The sequence below is a fragment of the Aotus nancymaae genome, unplaced genomic scaffold, assembly GCF_030222135.1.
Source record: "Aotus nancymaae isolate 86718 unplaced genomic scaffold, 86718_ANA_hifiasm-v0.15.2.pri h1tg000040l, whole genome shotgun sequence".
Classification (NCBI taxonomy): domain Eukaryota; kingdom Metazoa; phylum Chordata; class Mammalia; order Primates; family Aotidae; genus Aotus; species Aotus nancymaae.
In genome coordinates this window covers 91686423-91706177 of record NW_026988454.1, presented here as the reverse complement: position 1 = coordinate 91706177, position 19755 = coordinate 91686423, and the positions used below count along the sequence as shown (strand labels likewise).

General features: G+C 35.4%; 1 long non-coding RNA gene across 1 annotated transcript in view; it reads left to right on the top strand.

The window, feature by feature from the left end:
* The window catches only part of LOC135268309 (uncharacterized), a 524649-nt gene extending 507752 nt beyond the window's left edge, over positions 1 to 16897 (top strand). The window contains exon 3 of the long non-coding RNA XR_010336566.1: positions 16277 to 16897. This is a non-coding gene — a long non-coding RNA (uncharacterized LOC135268309). The remainder of the gene's footprint in view (positions 1 to 16276) is intronic.
* The last annotated feature ends 2858 nt before the right edge of the window (positions 16898 to 19755 follow it).

Here is a 19755-nt window from a genome sequence, read left to right as displayed (position 1 = left end):
CTGGAAACACTGTATTAGGTATAAATCAAATAGACTTTCAGACAGAAATTGCTAATTGATGCTTTCTTAAAGTTTCCCTTCCAGTCAATTACAACTTACACAGTCTTACTTGTGTATGTCTTTTGAGCATCTACAAGGATTCCAGTTTCACTAATGTACCTTCTTTCTTTTTGAAAATAGACTAGGTAATAAAACTTGGCCATAGAAAGCAAGCATAAATTAGTAGAGTTTCCTTTTCTTTTCCTAATGAAGATTTGGAAAGCTTTTCTTAACTCTATTTTCCACATAGTCTGTAGTGTTTATGTAAAAGTTTCAGTGGCAACCTAATTTTCACAATTGAGCAGATATGATGGAATTTGATATCCCTTCAAATCCTATTAATGACAAAAACTACTGCTTACACTGCATATACTATATGCCAGGTATTGTTCTGGTATTTTTGCATACATTAATTTATGTAATTTTCATTACCACTCTATGAAGTATAATGAGGTTAAGAAGCTTGCCCATTGTCTCATGTTCTCAGTGGCAGAGTGACATAGCCACCCAGGCTATTAAGAGTCTTGCCCTTAACCATAGCATGCACTGCCTCTCTGCATTGGAGGGCTGTATTGAAAAAAACAACCATCAAGTCATTAGAATTTTTCTAGATCTTCTCACTTCTATTTTTCAGGCAAAAAAAAAAAAAAACAACCTCCATGCAATCCTAATCCTATGGATAGAGTTTGATTTTCTAGAACTAATTCCATTGTTCAGCCCCCATGACAGGACAGCAGGAGAACCATCACTTATCCTTGTATGGCTATGAAATGTTTAATCTGACTCTATTTTCCCTCCCTTTAGGTGACATTTAAAATGTCTGCTAACCATATGCTTGCTATTGTGTTCTAAGTAGCAGTTTAAAATATGCAGGAAAGGTTATGAAGCAATCCTCAAATGTTTTTCATAGTAGTCATTAAAGTTTTCTTAATGAGATGAAAACGGCAAGTGTGAAATACATTACACATTTTGGTATTTAACAGCTATATTAACACATTGTATATCTATTTCAATTAGTTCAAAATATGGAATATTTATTTGTAATTAGAACTTAATTTCTTGTTCATTTATATCTATATTAAAGGCATGTGCAGGATAAGAAATACAGATTGAATTATTAAAATCTGAATTGCGATACATTTGAAATCCTGGAGGATTTTAAATATCAGAAAACCAAAGTGCATTTTTGAATCAGGAAGAAAGAATTAAGTCAACTTCTTGTCCCCATACTCAGAGACGAACTAGTAGATCAGTATTCCATGACACAATTTCTAAATTTGATTTCTGACCTAAAAAAAAGTTTATTGTCAGATGTTTGCTAAACTTCTTTAAGAAATTAGCATATTTTATATGTTTGATATTTTTACCTGCTCTAAGTCATAGAGGCAACAAAGAAACGAAACTGATGAAGGATAATGTTTCAAGGTTGAAACAATGGTGGAGAGATTTGGGCTCCGTGGTCTCCAACTGTGGTTATGTTAGAGATGTTAGAGAAGTCCTAATACCTCAAATTATTACAGAAGTAATGAGAGGTCAAAGACAAGTCACTTAGTCTAGTTGAGACTTAATTTTCTCATCCGTAAAATGAGGGTAAAAATACTTCCTTTTCTAACTACTTCACAGGATTATCAGGAACAATACGTGAAATGTTTATGAAAGGGGCTTAACTAAATTTTCAAGTGTTAGACCAAATTAGTCATGACTACTCTATGGGCTTTCTAGAAGGAGTGCAGATCCGAACCAGTTGGGGAGCCTGTGCATTGCACAAAACTATCATATCACTTCACATAGATTTCTATATGAATGCCAGCAATTTTCCAGCAAATGGCAATAGAGAATATTGTTCTGACAACTTCTGCATGTTATGACAATTTTCCAATAGGAAGGAGTTCCTTTTTCTAATTCTTACAAAGATACCTTGTGTTGTGATAAAGGAAGCACTGTCCTGGCTTCTTGTCTCCTCCTTTCTCCAATTCAATATTCATACTGTAGTCTGATAATCATCCCTAAAATGCAAGCTTGATAAAGTTATTCTTCTGCCAAAATCCCAACCATGACTCCTCAGTCGCCTCCAGAATAAAGTGTAAATTTCAAAATTTGACAAAGCTCTAGGCCCCTTGTGATCACCCTAGTCTCCTCTTTCCCTATTCTTAGCCAGCTTCAGCTTTGCTTCAGTGTGTAGAGAGAGCTATAGTCCCTTAAACAGCAAGCGTCTTCTCACCTTGGAGCCTGAGGAATTACCTTCTGCCTGAAACAACCTCCTACTTCTCCATTGCTCTAGGTGGCTTAAATACCACCTGAGATTTCACCTCCTCCTAGAAGCCATCCCTAAGCTACCCTTTAAATTAAATCCTGTAAGAATCTTTTGTCCCTTTGTTCTCTTATAGTGACTGTTAAGCCATTTGTGACTTCCTCAAGTAGATAATGAGAAACTGAAGGACAGAGTGTGGACCACCTGCCTTTGCACCTGGCACAAACTAGTGCCCACATATATTTGCTGAATGAAACAGAGTCTAGCTTTTACTGGTCAACCCGCTGCTTATTTGTTTTGTGATTTTGAGCAAATCTTTTGATCTCTATTTTTCCTGCTAGTAAAATGGAAGTGTGAATTAGTCAATCCATAAAGGATTTTGGTAGTTCTACATTGCTTTAAATCATAAATAAAGCTTATCTTAAAAAGAAACAATTTAGTAAATGCTATTATTATCGAGATAATAACTTGATATATTTGAAAATACCATAGGTTCCTAATAGTGCCATAAATATAAAAACTATAAATAGCAACAACTAAAATATAGACCTGGTTTAGCTTTGGCAAAGAAATATTTTATTTTCAATCGAAATGAGAACATGTAAAAAAGTTTTATATTCTAAGAAGATTTTTAATTAAAATATGTGAACCAACTTTTGAATCCTGTCTAATCTCATCTGTTATTGCTAAGTTTAAAAAGCAACATCCCAAATACCATAGCAGTTGCTTATTATTGTACAATTGTCCCTCAGTATCAGAGGGAGATTGATTCTAGAATATACACACTTATCCCCTCCCCCACTATCCCATAAATATCAAAATCTTTCTATGCTCAAGTCCCTGAATTAAAATGGCAATGTTTGCATATAACCTCCTGTATACTTTCAATCATCTCAAATATTATAACCAATATCTACATAGCATTTGCATTGTATCAGTTATTATAAGTAATACACAGGTATTTGATACAATGCAAATGCTATGTAAATATTTGTTACACTATATTGGTTTTAAAACATGTATTTTTTTATTGTTGTATTGTTATTTCTTATTGTTTTTCCCCCAGATATTTTCCATTTGCCTTAGTTGAATCTGCCCTGTGGCTATGAGGGCCTATTGTAATGGCAGGTTGTATTTATGTGCATGTACTATTATGACCTAACATGCAATTCAGATTTACCATTTCCTGGACATGTTGCAGACAGAGTTGACCATTGCAAGAAGCAAGATCACAAAAGCACAATGAGATCTACCAGAATTAAAATCAAAGATGTTAGAGAAATCCTAATTACTCGAATCATTACAGAAGTAATGAGAGTTCAAAATAAATAAAACAGTTCAAAAGTTTAACTTTATAATCAGCATTGTAATTCTCTTTTAACTACTGTAAGCATTTTACTTAGTTATAATTGAAATGAAGTCAAATAAAAATAATATATAGACAATTCTTAACCTTTTACTGAGACCATGGTAACAATTTGAATGACAGCAACAATTACCAACCAGGTCTACTCACTTCCTCCATCGTAAGCTCTTTCATTACATCATCTCTGACCTTGTCTGTTGGCCATAACAGAAGAGAGAAGAAAAGATTTGGGAAGCGAGCTGACTTTATAGGCTTATTAAAGGTTTATGATTTCCTTACTTAGGTTTTGTTCTCTATAAGAACAGGTCTTATGAGTCACTATATACCAGAACATACATGTAGGAGAACATGTAGACCTAGAAATATGTTAGCCATTTTTTCTCAGAAAATTCAAAATCTTCTATTTTTGCTGCTGAAATGGAAAAGAAAAGGAGAAATGTTTTAGTATCTGAAACTCAAATACACATGAAGTAAGTATGTGTGCATGTGTGTGTTTATTTCCTTCTTAAGAGTTAATATTTCTAGTTGAGAAGGTTTTCAACAAATGATCATGGTAATAGTGATGAAAATGCTTGGCAAGTGAAATTCAGGTATTTTACAGTGGTTTAAAATTTTCCAAATACCAAATGTAATAGGTGTTTGACATTGTACATAATTCACTGGATATTTATTTCATTTTTATAGCAAATTTATGGATTAAGCTTCAGGGTAAATTACTTCAACACACAGTCTGAAACTATTCTGGGAATGTGGAATGGAGAGCTGTACAATTAACTTGTTAATTTCAAAGTCAATATGCAGAAGTCAAGAGCCAACTCCTCCTGGGCATTAGTGTCTTAGTCTTAATCATCCTGAGGATTTTGGACTGTGGGCAGAGCAGTGTATCATTAAGATCTGGGTGGAAGTGGCAATAAAGGAAAAGACTATTGGTGTTTGGAGATGGTGGTAGGAAGGAGAGAAGGAGTCACAAAGAGCAGTTGTAAAAGATGCTAAAGCCCCTGTGCCCACAATTTAATAGGCTGAGCAATAATATCATATATCTAATGCTGATCAATGTTTTTTAGCATGTTACCTTGTACATATAGGACATGAATGCTTCTACGACCCCCACCAATTTTGATACATCATATTGAGCGTGATTCCCAGAGGAATCCATTCTTTTCTGAGTATTCTTGTAACAAAATATTTTGTTGAGGCTTTCTTTCTGTAGGTTATATGATGATAATAATACGGGCAGGGTTTCCCCCCAAAATAAAAAATAAGAATATAACATTGAATTTGGCTTTTTAAAGTATACATGTGCACTTTCCACACTCATGAGATTAAAATACACATAGATTTGCTGGGCGTTTAAGAAGCAAAATGTACTGCAGAGAATGACATTGAAAAAGGAAATGCAACTGAACCACATTTGATTTAGAGCTATTATGAATAAAACCTTTGAATCATTAAGAAGCTCATCGCATGTGACATGAATTTAAAAGTGTGAACCTAAAGGTGAATTTAAATCCACTGACTGCACCGGGAGCCATGCACATTTGTAAAGTGAGTGCTGGACTAAAGGCATCAATTATTTTGTATGTGACAGCAACAGTCATAAATGCATCTACTTTAGTGTGAGAAAGGAATGTACTTTATTACCTTGCCACCCTTTATAGCATCAAATAAGCAGGCACCTGTCATATATTTCCATTGAGTAAATCAGTGACTTTTAAAGACCTGTCAGTGAACTGGTGCCAGACTGGCTAGAGAAGAATCACCCACATTGCTTGTTACATGCAAATCCACCTGAGCCTCCCCAGTGTTCCTGAATTACAATCTTGGCGGTGGGAGTCCAAGAATCATTATTTTAAACAGCTTCAGTAGTAATTCATGTGAGCAGTTTTAGGAACCACTGTACCGATTTATATTTCATGTCAGTAGTTATACAATAAACTCTCCCCTCTTACTTACAAGAGAGTGTTTGTAAATAACACTCTTTTCTAAAAAAAAAAAAAAAAAAAAAAAAATAGTAACTGAAAAGTCTGATAATGGCATTTCTCTGAAGAAAGTAAGCCTTGATAGGCAACAAAGTGCAGTATCAGAATCTGGACATTCCATGATTGTCTACACCCTGCAGATTGAGCCCACCAACACTTTAAAAGGTTATTTTTTATCTCTGGAATCTTAACTTCTCTCTTGGCTAGATTATGAAACTGCAATCTTCCTGAGGTAGAAGTGCATTAGTAGACTTTTACTCATTTTCTGGAATGAAACTGTGAAGTCTGTATCTGTTCACATCAGAGAAAAATGTTCTCTTTAAGTCAATATGTCTTAACACTTTAAAATAGGACAAACTTTTCTACCGCACAACATAAAACATATTAAAGAAATTAAATGACTTACAGTAGCTTATATATTGTTAAGGGTTCAACCACCCACCCATGTTTTTGGTAATAAAGTGCAAATAAATTGCAGTGAATATTAAAAGTGTGAATTTAAAGATGAAGCTTTTACTCAATTTCTTAATCTCAAGGTGATGAGATTTGGAAAGGAGCTGCTATTCCAGAGTGTTAATCTATATCAGGAAAACTCTGCTAAACATGAAGTTTTATGAATGTACATGAAAATGATTGAGAAAAACAAATTTTAGCAAGGATTATTTTTTCTTCATTTAATGAGAATGTGAGCTTTACCAGACAGATCATTCATTCATTTATCAACAAACCGAACAAATCTATATTGAGCATCTGCCAATCATTCTGATTAGCCACAGCATACAAGGGTGGTTCACAATTGATTAATCTTTCCTTCCCATTAAGCAATTATTTATAAACCTTGAATTTAACTAAAAGATTTATTCATTCATTTATTCGTTCAAGTATTTTTCTTGATTACCTTGCATAGCCCTGTGCTACGCTCTATCGAAGACTTGGAAAATTATGTACTGGGCTTCTCTTCTAATAGCTTATAATCATGATAATTTGTAAAATGGACTATGTTTCTCAAAGAGTAGATAATATGTGTTTTACTTTTAGCATCCTTGCTCTCTTACAAAAAAAAAAAAAAAAAAAAAAAAAAGACGAGAACAGTTGTGAAGGGAGCCAAAGAAATACAGGTAAAAATTCTTTCCCAATGAGGTCCTGTGTGGTTTGATACAATGTGTTGTTTCCTTTAAGTCAGCAGAGGAGAGGTTTGAAAATGTAAGGTTCATTTGCTTATTAAATACCATGGCCATTTGTTGTAAGACCCCCTTCTATGCCTCATTATTCACTTTGCCATATTTACTTGTCAAAAATCCAAACGAGCAGAAATCCAACTATTTCCAGCTCCAAGCCTGAATAGTAAAGCGCATCTGAATGTGAATAGAGAAAAACCAACAGATGTACTGATCGTTTTCTCTTTAAATTTACCTGTGTGCTTCCCAACAATCATACTATTTTCCCCCATGTCTCCTAATGTTTGAAAAGATTATGAAAGATATCACAGATTATCCTTTTCCCTCAGGCTCCTAACACTTTCATATTCCCTTTCAAGTCAAATGTTGGTGTTTATTTTTATACAAATTTGATATTTCAATTAACTATTTCTGCTTAACAAAGATCCCCAAGCTTAATAACTTCAAACAAATGAACTACAAAAATATTTATTATTTCTTGATGGGTCAGGTATTCAGGCTCAGTGAGGCATTTTTTTTTTTTCTGCACTGTGTGTAGGGTCACTCAGCCAGGAGTAGTGCTGAGCCAGAATCTCCAAGAGGACCTTTCATCCTTTATGGTTCTACATGTGGCCCCTATGCATTCAATAGTCTAGATTTTTTCTGAGGATGGCAGCTGGGCTTTAAGAATGAGGAAGCAGAAGTTGCCAATTCCTTAAGGCCTGGGGTTAGAAATCCCAAAATGTCACTACTGTATTCTATTGGTCAAAGCAACACACAAGGCCAAGATTCAAGAGAAGGAAATAGATTCAGCCTGGTGATATAAAAAACTGTATACGAATATAGGAATAAGAAGAACTGTTGGTAGATGTAATTGAAAACAATCTACAACAGATAGTTAACGATTAGTACCATGCCTCTACTGCCACATCTATAATCTTATCTGTATCTGTGCCATGTGTTCACCCTCCCTCATATGACCACTGATGGATGACCCCACAGCTAAGTTCAACACCTTTTACTTTTATGTTACAGCCCATTCAACTTTCACCTACTCAGGATCATTGGTTCATAATTTTTCTTCTTTTCTTTGCATTATGAAATTTCCTCTCCACTATGTAAACCCCATCTGGCAAACAGATTTTAATTTCTTTCCACTTAGAAAATAACCAAAAAAAAATTTATCTCCTGAATCCATATCTCCCTGCAGACACTTTTCATTTGTTACCATTGATAGCAAAACTCAAAATTACTTATGTGTACTATCTTCAATTCCTTTAATCTGTCCTCTTTTGATCCCACTCTAATCAAGTTCTTGCTCAAATCCTTCCATTAAAACAGACTTTCACTCTGTAATCATATCTTCCACTCCTCAATGCAAAACAGAGTTCTCTGTTCTCATCTTGCTCGATCTATCAGGAGTATTTGGCTCAACTGATCTCTTCACTTTGAAACACGTTTCTGCCCCTCTTGGTTTCCACAGCAATGTACTCCTGGTTTCCCTCTTTTCACTGGCTGCTCCTTTTCAGTCTCCTTTGTTGATTTCTCCCCATTTCTTCAATCTCTACTCACATCTTACAACTTTAAATATCATCTATATTCTGAAAAATTGAATACTGATGTTGTCAACCCAGACTTCTTTCCCAAACTCTAGACTAAATCAAATGCCACCCACTCCCCCCAACTCCACCCAGCCTGAAATCTCTACTTAGATATCTAATCAGAATCTCAAGCAAACATGTCCAAAAGCGAACTGCTCATCTTGCCCCTAAATGATCCTCCCACAGATTTCCCATCTCAGTAGATGACCTCTTTCCAGTTGCTCTGGCCAAAAATTTGTAGTAATGTTAGGCTCTCTTTTTCTAAAAATCCTCATTGAGTTTCTTCTCCTATTTTTTGTTTTCAAATCTACTTAATTATATATGCCCATTGAAATGTATTTTATATTATGAGATGTGAAATTTAAACATATTTTCTTATAAATTGCTAATTATTTCTCTCAACAACACCCTTGGGTGAAGCTAATGTTTCTTTTTTTCTGTCATAATACTACTTAGTATTAGATTCTGTCTTTCTTACTGTGTCATGCTTTTAAAGTTATTTTTTAAAAGAAAATTATTATATTTATGTTTTAACAAAGGATATAGTAGTAGTTATCCCATTTTCTTTTCATTCACAACTTCGTCATTCTTCCCAATTTATTTTTGTATATGCATGCCAACTCACTCACATACTGCATCCTGGTCAGACCAATGACAAGAAGTCGTGTCTCTTTTATACTTTTATGTCTAGACTATTTTCTATGTACTATTTCTACTTAGATTTGCTACTAGGATTTTGGGATTTCTGGTATGATGTTTGAGAATGATATATACAGGTGAAATATTCCTTTGTGAGATGCTTAGGACTAAAGTGTCAGATTTTTTATTTTTTCAGATTTTGGAGTATCTGTATTAAGTTGAGCATCCCAAACTTAAAAATCCAGAATCCAAAATGCTCCAAAGAGTATTTGAGACTATGTTGGTGCTCAAAAAGTTTAGGATTTTGGAGCATTTCATATTTTGTACATTCAGCCTGTATCACCTTCCCTCTAATTGGCCACCAATTCTATCTGCTTTCCTTGTGTTGAACCTTGTTTTATCACACTTTCCAATTCTATTTGTTTGCCTTTGGTGTCTGTCACTCTTGAGGTGAGGCTTCTCACTATTTTTTTTTTCATTTTTCAATTTTGCTTTTTGTTTTCTTCCAGATGTTGAATTTTTTTTTATTTTTTAATTTTACGTTAGGTTCTGGGGTACATGTGCAGGTCATGCAGGGTTGTTGTATACGTACATACACAACCAGGTGGTTTGCTGCCTTTATTCCCCCTTTGACTATATCTGGCATTTCTCCCCATGTTATCCCTCCCCTAGTCCCACCAATAGACCCCAGTGTGTGATGCTCCTCTCCCTGACTCCATGTGTTCTCATTGTTCAACACCTGCCTATAAGTGAGAACATGTGGTGTTTAGTTTCCTGTTCTTGTGTCAGTTTGCTGAGATGGTTTCCAGATTCATCCAAGTCCCTACAAAGGACACAAACTCATCTTTTTTTACGGCTGCGTAGTATTCCATGGTGTATATGTGCCACATTTTCTTTATCCAGTCTATCACTGATGGGCATTTGGGATGGTTTCAGGTCTTTGCTATTGTACACAGGGCTGCAATGAACATATGTGTGCATGTGTCTTTATAGTAGAACAAGTTATAGTTCCTTGGGTATATGCCCAGTAATGGAATTGCAAGGTCAAATGGAATTTCTATTTCTAGATCCTTGAGAAATCGCCACACTGTCTTCCACAATGGTTGAACTAATTTACACTCCCACCAACTGTGTAAGAGTGTTCCTATTTCTCCACATCCTCTCCAGCATCTCGTCTCCAGATTTTTTAATGATCACCATTCTAACTGGTGTGAGATGGTATCTTAACATGAGGTTGCTTTGCATTTCTCTAATGACCAGTGATGATGTGCATTTTTTCATGTTTGTTGGCCTCATACATGTCTTCTTTTGAAACGTGTCTGTTCATATCCTTCAACCACTTTTGAATGGGGTGGTTTTTTTCTTGTATATCTAATTCTTTGTAGATTCTGAGTATTAGCCCTTTGTCAGATGGGTAGACTGCAAAATTTTTTTCCCATTTTGTTGGTTGCCAGTTTGCTCTAATGATGTTTTCTTTTGCTGTAAGCTTCCTGTGTCTTTTTTGTTTGCACTGGAAGATTAGGCCTGCCTCTTCCTCTGACCTGGAGGCACTGCTGGGTGGTCAAGAACACTGTGCCGTTGCTATGTAGGCTTCCTGTGTTTTTTGTTAAAACATGAAGCCTAGTCCCACCTCTTTAATGGTGGGTTGTGTCTTTCCTCCACAGGGCTGTATCATTCAGGGTTCAGCTCAGACTTAGGCACTGGCTGCATAACCCACTAGAGTTAGTGCTTCAGCCCTCTGGGGTTTGTGGGAGTGGGTAGGGACCCGCCCAGCTGTACAGTCTGTCTTCTCACTTTCAGCTTCCTCTCTCTCCAGGCAGGGGGAGGGGGCAATAGCTCCATCTGCAGGCTCTCCCATCCAGCTTATGGGTTTATAGGTTTGCTTAGATCTGTGCGCCAATCCGGGACACCATCCTGGATTATTATTCAACTCTGTGCTTGTAATTCCTGGTGTTTGACTGGCAAACATTCCCCCATTCTCTATACTGCTGAGGCTTTGGGGAAAGTGCTGTATCTGGATGGGAATGCCACATGGGGAGACTCTGACTCACCAGTCAGATGCACTTTCTGGCTGAAGCCGCACCCCTCCTCGCCTCAGTCTGTCCTGCCTGGGCTTTGCTCACCATCTGACCAGACCCATTGAAATGCACCTGGTACCTCGGTTGGAGCTAGGAGATCTCTCAATTTCTGCATCTCTCTCATTGGGTGTTGTGCTCTGGAGGTTTGTCTATTTGGCCATCTTGACTCCCTCAGGCTTCCCCCTATTTTAACAATATCTATACTCTTCCTACTCCATACTCAACAACTGAACAATGATGCCAGCCTCTGAACATATTTTTTTAATAAAAGTAAATTTAGGGTTTTCAAATTAACTTTATAGTTTTTTTCTTTATTTTTTACTTAAAATGTTTCATTGGGATTTTGTCAGTGTTCTCTTATAATTTGGGAAAAGTTACTGACATCTTTTAAAATAACATTTTATTACTTGTCATTCAAATTTTCTTATACTCCATTAAATTGTTATTTTCTTTAAGTTGGTAACCATGTTTCTTATTAGAGGCAGACGTGGGTATTTATAAATTAATTGTTATTGTGATTTAGAGTTCATTTTCATTGCATTTCTAGGTGATATTTGGGATATGCTTTGTGCCTTGGAAACTTTGGGGGAAAATGTATTTGGTATTTTGATGTCTTTTATAATTCTTCATTATGAAATAATTTTTAAATTAGTTTTCATAATGTAATATATATAATAATTTTGTCTTTTGCTGTATTTTATTTATGCTGGCTATTTAGGAACTTTTATATAACAAAGACGTAGTACAAAGAGTTTTATAAACAAGAATGATATAGATGCTTATTAAGATTTAAAATTTATTTTTAATACCATGTTCTAAAATTGTATATGTTGTGTGTAGGTTTATGATATGGTTTGGTTGTGTCCCCACCCAAATGTCATCTTGAATTGTAGTTCCCATAATCCCCACATATTGTGGGAGGGACCCAATGGGAGGTAATTGAATCACGGAAGTCATTACCTTCATGCTGTTTCTACGATAGTGAGTGAGTTCTCACAAGATCTGATGGTGTTTTAAGGGGCTTTTTCCCCTTTTGCTCTGCACTTCTCCTTCGTACCATGATGTGAAGAAGGACATGTTTACTTCCCCTTCTGTCAGATTGAAAGATTCCTGAGGCTTCCCCAGCCCTGCAGAACTGTGAGTCAATTAAACCTCTTTTTTAATAAATTATGCAGTCTTGGGTAATTTTTCATAGCAGTATGAGAATAGACTAATACAATTTGTCAGACTATCTAAAGCATAGGACCTACACACACTAACCACGTTATTTCATCACTTTCCCTAAACGTCACAATGCATTCCTTGAAATAGAAATTAATGCATCCCTTGAATTAGAAAATGTAAAAAGTAATTAATGGGAACAGGACTTGGTATAATGACTATTTTTCACCATTAGTGTTGTATTTTCTTCTATCACTGTGTCAAGGCATACACTTGGAAATTGGCCAATGTATACCTTTAACATGGAGCACTTGGCTCCGTCCTTAGAATGAGAGAAGCTTCAAGAAGGTTGGTTTGAGAAAGCCTGAAAGAGGTGGAACTAGCATGAATATGTTCCTCTGAAATGAGAAATGGATAACCTTATTACACTCAAAATAAAAGTAATAAAAGTCGGTGGCAAAAATAATAGCCAGACTCACAGTTTTAGACTTTATCTTTTAACCCAAGACTATTGGAGAAATATTAGTGCTAATGAAGATAACCTTATAAGCAGAACACTCAGAATAGAAATGCGAAGAATTAGAGAGCAAGCCCACCAGGAAAACACTGGTTTTCCTCATTAAACTCTTAATATAATTCTATGAACATGGTATGCTAAGTATGCGAATGGGTTGAAATAAGAATCAGTGAAGATGCTTTCATAGGAAATATCCCTGGCTGGGGCACACACACATACATGCATACAAATGCATCTTGGTGATTCTACTTGTGCTAGGCTAGAAAAGCATTCCTTTAACACGCAACATGTGCTGATGGAGCCAGATACCAAAAACCTTATAGAGTGGGAGGTTATAGCCCTGAGATGTAAGATTTGCCAAGGAAAATCCAAATACAGATCAAATACTTTTTTCTTAAGTAACACTTTTAATAGTCTATTTCTTATAAGAATTTTTGTATTATATGTTTATATTATTTTTGTATTATAAGATTTTAAGATGTTAAAAACAGCTATTAACCTGAAGGTAAGGTAGGTTATAAAACACATTGCTTCCTCATCACCACCTATATTAAAATCATCAATTGACAGCACTGGCATTCATAGTAAGTCAAGTTAAACATATGCACAATCTACCCCTTTTCCTCAATTCTGCCAATGTCACTAAGTTGACTTTCTTTCTCCAAAGCCTACATCACGTCACGAACTGAGAATGAGACATTGGTCGGCCTTCCTCCAAGTACTCAATGCAAAAATGTTTATTTTACATCTTTAAGTACAACTTTGATTTTGGGAAGACAAATGGAGAATTTTGGGGAGGGTTCTGTGTAAAGAAAAATATATTTAAAACATGCTTCATTTTAAGATTTTTAAGGAAAGTTATCCAAAAATTATAGCACAATGATAAGCTGACACATTTTTTGTCTAAATAAATCCATGTGCTGAAGCACTGATTCTAGGATATCTTCCAAGGCTACAGACTTTTGCTGTTGCTCTTGTTGCATGCATGTGCATCTGCTGAGCCAGCGTGCTGTACTGCTTTTACTCAAGTGTCCTCCATATCCAGGCATTAAGTCACTATACTGGACATGCACCACTGGAATGCTGTGACCCACATACCGTGTATGTGGTTTACATTTTCAGTAACTGGGAGGCAATTTAATTGTCTGACTCAATTACAGTAAATGAGAGCCAGACTGCCAACTCTTCATTCACCTCACTGAAAATGAACCCCTCAAAGTCAAGCCAAATTCTCGAAGGAGAAGCTGGGTCAGCAAAGCTGTGCTGAGGCACGTGTGTTCCAGTCTGTGTTTTGAGAAAGTTGTTGGTTTTCCTTGATCCTTTATTTCCAACTTTGGCCCTCTGAAGCTGGTCAAACTCTAGGATCAACAATACAATTGAGTTTGACTCATAGCAGAATGGGGATTCTATTTTGGGCAACTGCTACTTAGATTAAAGCCAAAAGAAATATTACCCAGTAGGAGGAACCATAATGAAACTGGGTTTTGATTAAGATGGAAAATATACATTTTCCAAGCAGCACTGATATGCTGGAATTCCATTGTGGTCTTAATCTCTGGTACAGAGGAGTAGCTTGGACTCTTGGGACTGGACTCTTGGTACTACCTCATGTTTTTTACAGTTAACTGCCTAAAGATTAGTTTACCAAGCGACTCCATCTTTGACATGCCAAAACTGGCTTCTGACAAGAAGGTGGGGTTATGCCTAATTACAGAGCTGCCATATATCAAAAAACAGCCCAAGTGTCCATGAGAAACAGCCCTTCCAACTCTGTGTCTAACGAGCTAAAGGAATCTGTTCACATCTCTTTGGGACTGCCAAGCAGTGAGCGTTACATTTTGTCATACCCTCTTTGGAACCTATGTAAAACATAATTAGCAGGGGTGGTGATCAAGGCTGCCATTCACTGTGATAATTCCTAGAGAAATGCAGAAAAAATTCTAGTAAGAAAAGGAAAGCCATAGTGAGAGGTCTTTTTTATCTATCAACTCTGAAAGCAAGTAATTCTTCAGTGTTTATAGTAACCATGAGAAAGTATACAAATTAAAAGTCAGGTAAACCACTGACATATCTTAAAAGTTGTGATGATTATAATAGAAAATTGTTCTTTTTTCACCCACAAACTGAATGTATTCAGTTAAAGGAAGACTCAGAGGGGGGCAGAAGAGAAGGCCAGGAGAGAAAACTCTGACCTGAGACCAGTGCTATTTTGTTTTCATTTTTACTTGAATTTTGTTTGGTAAAATGCAAATACCATAAAATTTACCATCTTAACCTTTTTTAAAGTGTACAGTTGAGTAGTGTTAAGTACATCCACATTGTTATGCAACCATTCTCCAGAACTCTTTATTTTGGAAAACTAAACTTTTTGTCCATTAAACAACAACTCCCTGCCGTTTTGTTTTCAAATATTTTAGATATTATCACACTTATGAGTACGGAACAGGTAATTTCTATTTTTTAACCCACTAAGATGCCAACAGGTACTGTAAAAGGCTTTTTCTTACTACTTGCTCTATTTATTTGAGGGAGTTAAAACACTTCCAAAATGTAAATCCAACTAGTTCATTTCTTGTTTCTATTTTATCAGTGTCTTTAGGATCATATGGCTATGTTTGAAAGATGGATGGATCAGGAATTATTATTTCTGTCTCATGACAGTATGTCTTTTTAAAATACAATATAAAGATGATGTAATGACATGAGACAAACTCTTTAACTGGATACGACATTATACATCACCACTAAGTGATTAAAAGAAATTTATTTTATGAGGACAATGTTAATCAGTAGGGGCTGGCTCTTTCAAAGTCTTCACTTGCTTTCCACAAGTACATTTTAAAAATAATATCTCATAATTTTTAATAATTAATAGTATTAAGAATTTTTTTTGAAATCTTATACCCCGAAAGTTATTCTTTTTAAAAATGGTCCACACAGTTGTGGGGGTGGCAAGTATTAGGGAAGTGTGGTGGAGGCCAGTGGCCCTGGCATCAGATCTAACTGGTTTTGTGCCCAGGCTCTGCCACTTTTTAACTTTCGGTTATACCTTTCCTTTTCTACTCAGTTTCTTTATCAATAAAACAACAAAAATAATGAAATAATGCATGTAAAGTCCAGCACAGTGCACAACATATAGGAAGCAGCTAATACAAGTTACAATTATTATTACTTTCCTGAAAATAAGAAAAATAGGTACATACATACACACAATGTCCTTTATTCCATCTACCAATGTCCAGGATTGAAGTATTTCTTTAAAATATGATACAAAGGCCTGCAGTATATTTGTTTTTAGATACAGTAGAAAATACTTGGCAGGTAAAATAAGGAACCACCTATAGGATGTAATTTCCTAGTTCCCAGAAGACCCCATTCTCCTCACTGCTGAGGGTTAATCTTCTGAATACAAATACTATCATCTTCATCTTATCCTATTTTACTAATTATTTCCCTTCCATTTCCTTCCTTCTCATCCTCTTCTCCAGAAAGAAGACTGACTGAGATGCATTGGTAGGCTTCTCAAGATCACTACTGATGGCAGGAGGCTGACATGAGTTGTCCATAGTCCAGGTACACTGAGTAGGACTGCAAAATCAGCACCAACACCTGCCAGTCATCCTTCATCTTAAGGTTAAGATGAAAATGTTTTTGGAGGAATATACTTTAAATTCTGGGTGGTAACAATATCTTTTAAAAGGGCTATTTGCATATTTTTAATATTCTGGCAACAAATATACACTTTTATAACTAGAAATAATAAACATTTAAAGAAAAGAAAGAAATTGGCAGCATAATTAAGAGAGTGCTAATCCACGGCAGGAATTATTTGTTCCCTTTCTGCTGTTTCTGTTCTTCCCTTTCCACAATTTTTAAGAATCTTGATTATATGGGGAAGTGATGATTTGGACACCTGGGTTAAGCATTCTATTGTTCTTGTCATTCCTCATGACATTTCTGACAACTTTCCTTGGGCACAAAAAAGTCTATGAAGTACATCAGCACATGACATATATGATTGTTCAAATATATATATATATATATATTTCCTTCCTGGAGTTGTACAACTTGTAAATTAAATTGAAAATGTGCAAAATATTTTTTTATTTGTCTGCCTTTTGGCCTCAGAGGTTTTCTCACACCTTTACTTTTTCCTTCCATTCATATGATATTTGAGAATATTGCATGCTTAGGCTTGTATCTTATCTTCTATAGAAGCCTTTGGTATGTCAGATAGATTTCTCTTGTTCGTATGGAATGTATTTCAGTGGAATGACACATTGATTTACATAGTTAAAAAGAGTAAACATAGTGGAGCTAAAGGTATTTTCTGAAAAGAACATGTTGAAAATGAAATTGATAAACATATGTTAAAATTTACTTAGAAGGGTAATTTCTATGGTACATGACAATTGTTCTTGCTTCGAATTTTTCTAAATTTCTGTTTATCTATTTTAAGAAACTATGACAGAACATTTACAACTTCCTTAATGAGAAATAAAAAGTAATTGCATATACCAGTTGTTCCATATGTCTCCATTATGTCAAAATCTCTAACATTTTATTTTTTTGGTCCAGTCAGATATGTTAGGAAACACATCAGTTCACGACACAGGAACAATCCTTGAGTCTATTTTCTTGTACTGCTTTGAATTGCTTTTTCCTTTGTGAGTCAAGGACATCAGTTTCAATAAGGCTAGTGCATCAGTAAACATGTGGACCACCTCATCACACAGACTTATAGAAAGCAGTATAATTTTCAGACTCGGAAAAATGCTTTTGAAGTTAGCACTTTCCTGACTTGTGGCAGAGCCACTATAAGATTTCTGGGTAAAGAATTTTTATTATCTCCTCTCTGGAGATACTGGAATCAAAGAGCATCTCCTGGGGTTCCTGGCCAGTTCCTACAGAGCTTCAGCTTCCTGGGCCACTCCTTCCCCAGAAATTCCTTACATGAAACCGGCTCTGCCTGACCAGGGCAAATTTATTATCACAAAACTTGGTGAAGTCCCTCTTCTCATGTGTCAAATTTATCTCAAAATCATTTTTTAGAAAAGAAAATGAATAAATAGGCTTACTCTTAAATATGAATAGCAACTTTCATACTCAATTTCTAAAAATTTGGAAAAGAAATTAAACAGAATGGAGGAGATTTGCAATAGGAAAACTTTGGTGAGTAGCTCTTGAAATAAGTAGGAAAGAGTCTGCTCTCTTTACAGAGACTTTCCAAGTCCACACATATTGAATATATTATGGGCCATTTTCTCCTCCTTTAACATATAAGATGATACTTTTTTCTTTGATTTTCTGAATTTTTAATATACTGATTGTTCATACTTTGGCTGCACTAGTGCATAAAAAATAAGCCTCATCATGATGATTTTTCAGGGAAGATCTCTTTAATCTTACCTGTATGTGGCATGTGTCATTGTATTGATCATCTCTGATGTGAACAGACAGTACACCACATACTTTCAAAATCTATTTGAAGAATTTCCAGAAGTGAGCAATGAGTTCTTACAAAAATGCAAAATTAATTAAAATACTGACATTTTTTGGGTATTTAGACTTTCATATATATATATGTTACAGTATTTATCATGCTAAAATGTTGTGATTTTATTATATTAATTTATACAGTATAGCAATATATATTCTCTCTTCTATGCTAGTTTTTTGATGATTTTATACTATGTTAGATTATATTATAAGACATGAATTGAGGTTGTCTATAATACAATGACTGGGTTTTATTCTTCCTTGTCTTTGGAGTGCTTTGAATGATTGTTGACACATAGTAGATAGCCAATGCACACTAGTTCAGTGAGTGAAAAACAGCTAGATGGTTAAATGGATAGTGGGCAGTCATAAGCGTATATTCAATACTATAATATTGTCTATAAAACAAATGTAAGAGGATTTACTAGATTTTTCCTAGAGAGCTCATTAGAATTAAGCATGTTATAAACAGAATGATGAAGTAATACTACACAACAGGGTTTCTCATCAGTGGCAATGTGAACAATTTAAGTAGGATAATTCTTCATTGTGTGTGCTATCCCATGAATTATAGGATATATAGCAGCATCTCTGGCCACTACCCAGTAGGTACCAACAGCAATCCTACTCACTCCAGCTCTGACAACCAGAAATGTTTCCGGACATTGCCAGCTACCCATGAGGCAGGGAAGGACAAAATCCCTTCAATGAAGAACCTCTGTATATAGTGTCTGATTTCAGGATAGTATTACGCATTTGTATTACATTTTTCCTTTTCCTAAATTTAAGTACATAATTGGGCAGGGAAATAAAGGGAATAGTAATGACATTTTTCCTGTCCAGATTGGGCAAAATAGAAAGCAATCTTTGTCTTCCAGAAAAACTGTTTCAAGAAATGTTATTTATTCTTGTAAGCTGCATGTTTTCAGGCTGTAAAGTAAAAACAAATCTCTGGATGCCAAAATCCTAGTGCTTAAAATACATGGGCTCTCCATGTGGTTTCCTCCTACAACATATAAATTCCCACCTCTGTTGGAAGAACCCTACACTGGCTTCCTGCCTGTTTTATATTTGGCTTCTATTTTAGAACTGATCTGGCAATTTTCCTAATTAAATATACCCATCATCCAAATTCTGCAGGATTTGTCTCTATTTTGTTTCCTTCTACAGATTGTACAAAATCTGAGTCCTGAACTCCTTAGTTTGTACATAAAATTTAATTAAATTGAATAATCATTTTACTGACATGTTTCTAAAATACTTGCATTAAAAAAAATTCCTCACTGAAGAGTCAGATAAGGTAAATTCTATGTAATAAATGAAGAATAAGGAAATGGAGGCATAGAGAATTAGGAGACTGTGAGCATATTACTGGCAGAACTAGGAGTAAATCTGATGTCTTGAGTCCCAATTCCACACTCTAAACTCAAACTTCCACATGTGTAAGAATGGCCTTGGGAGCTTGTTA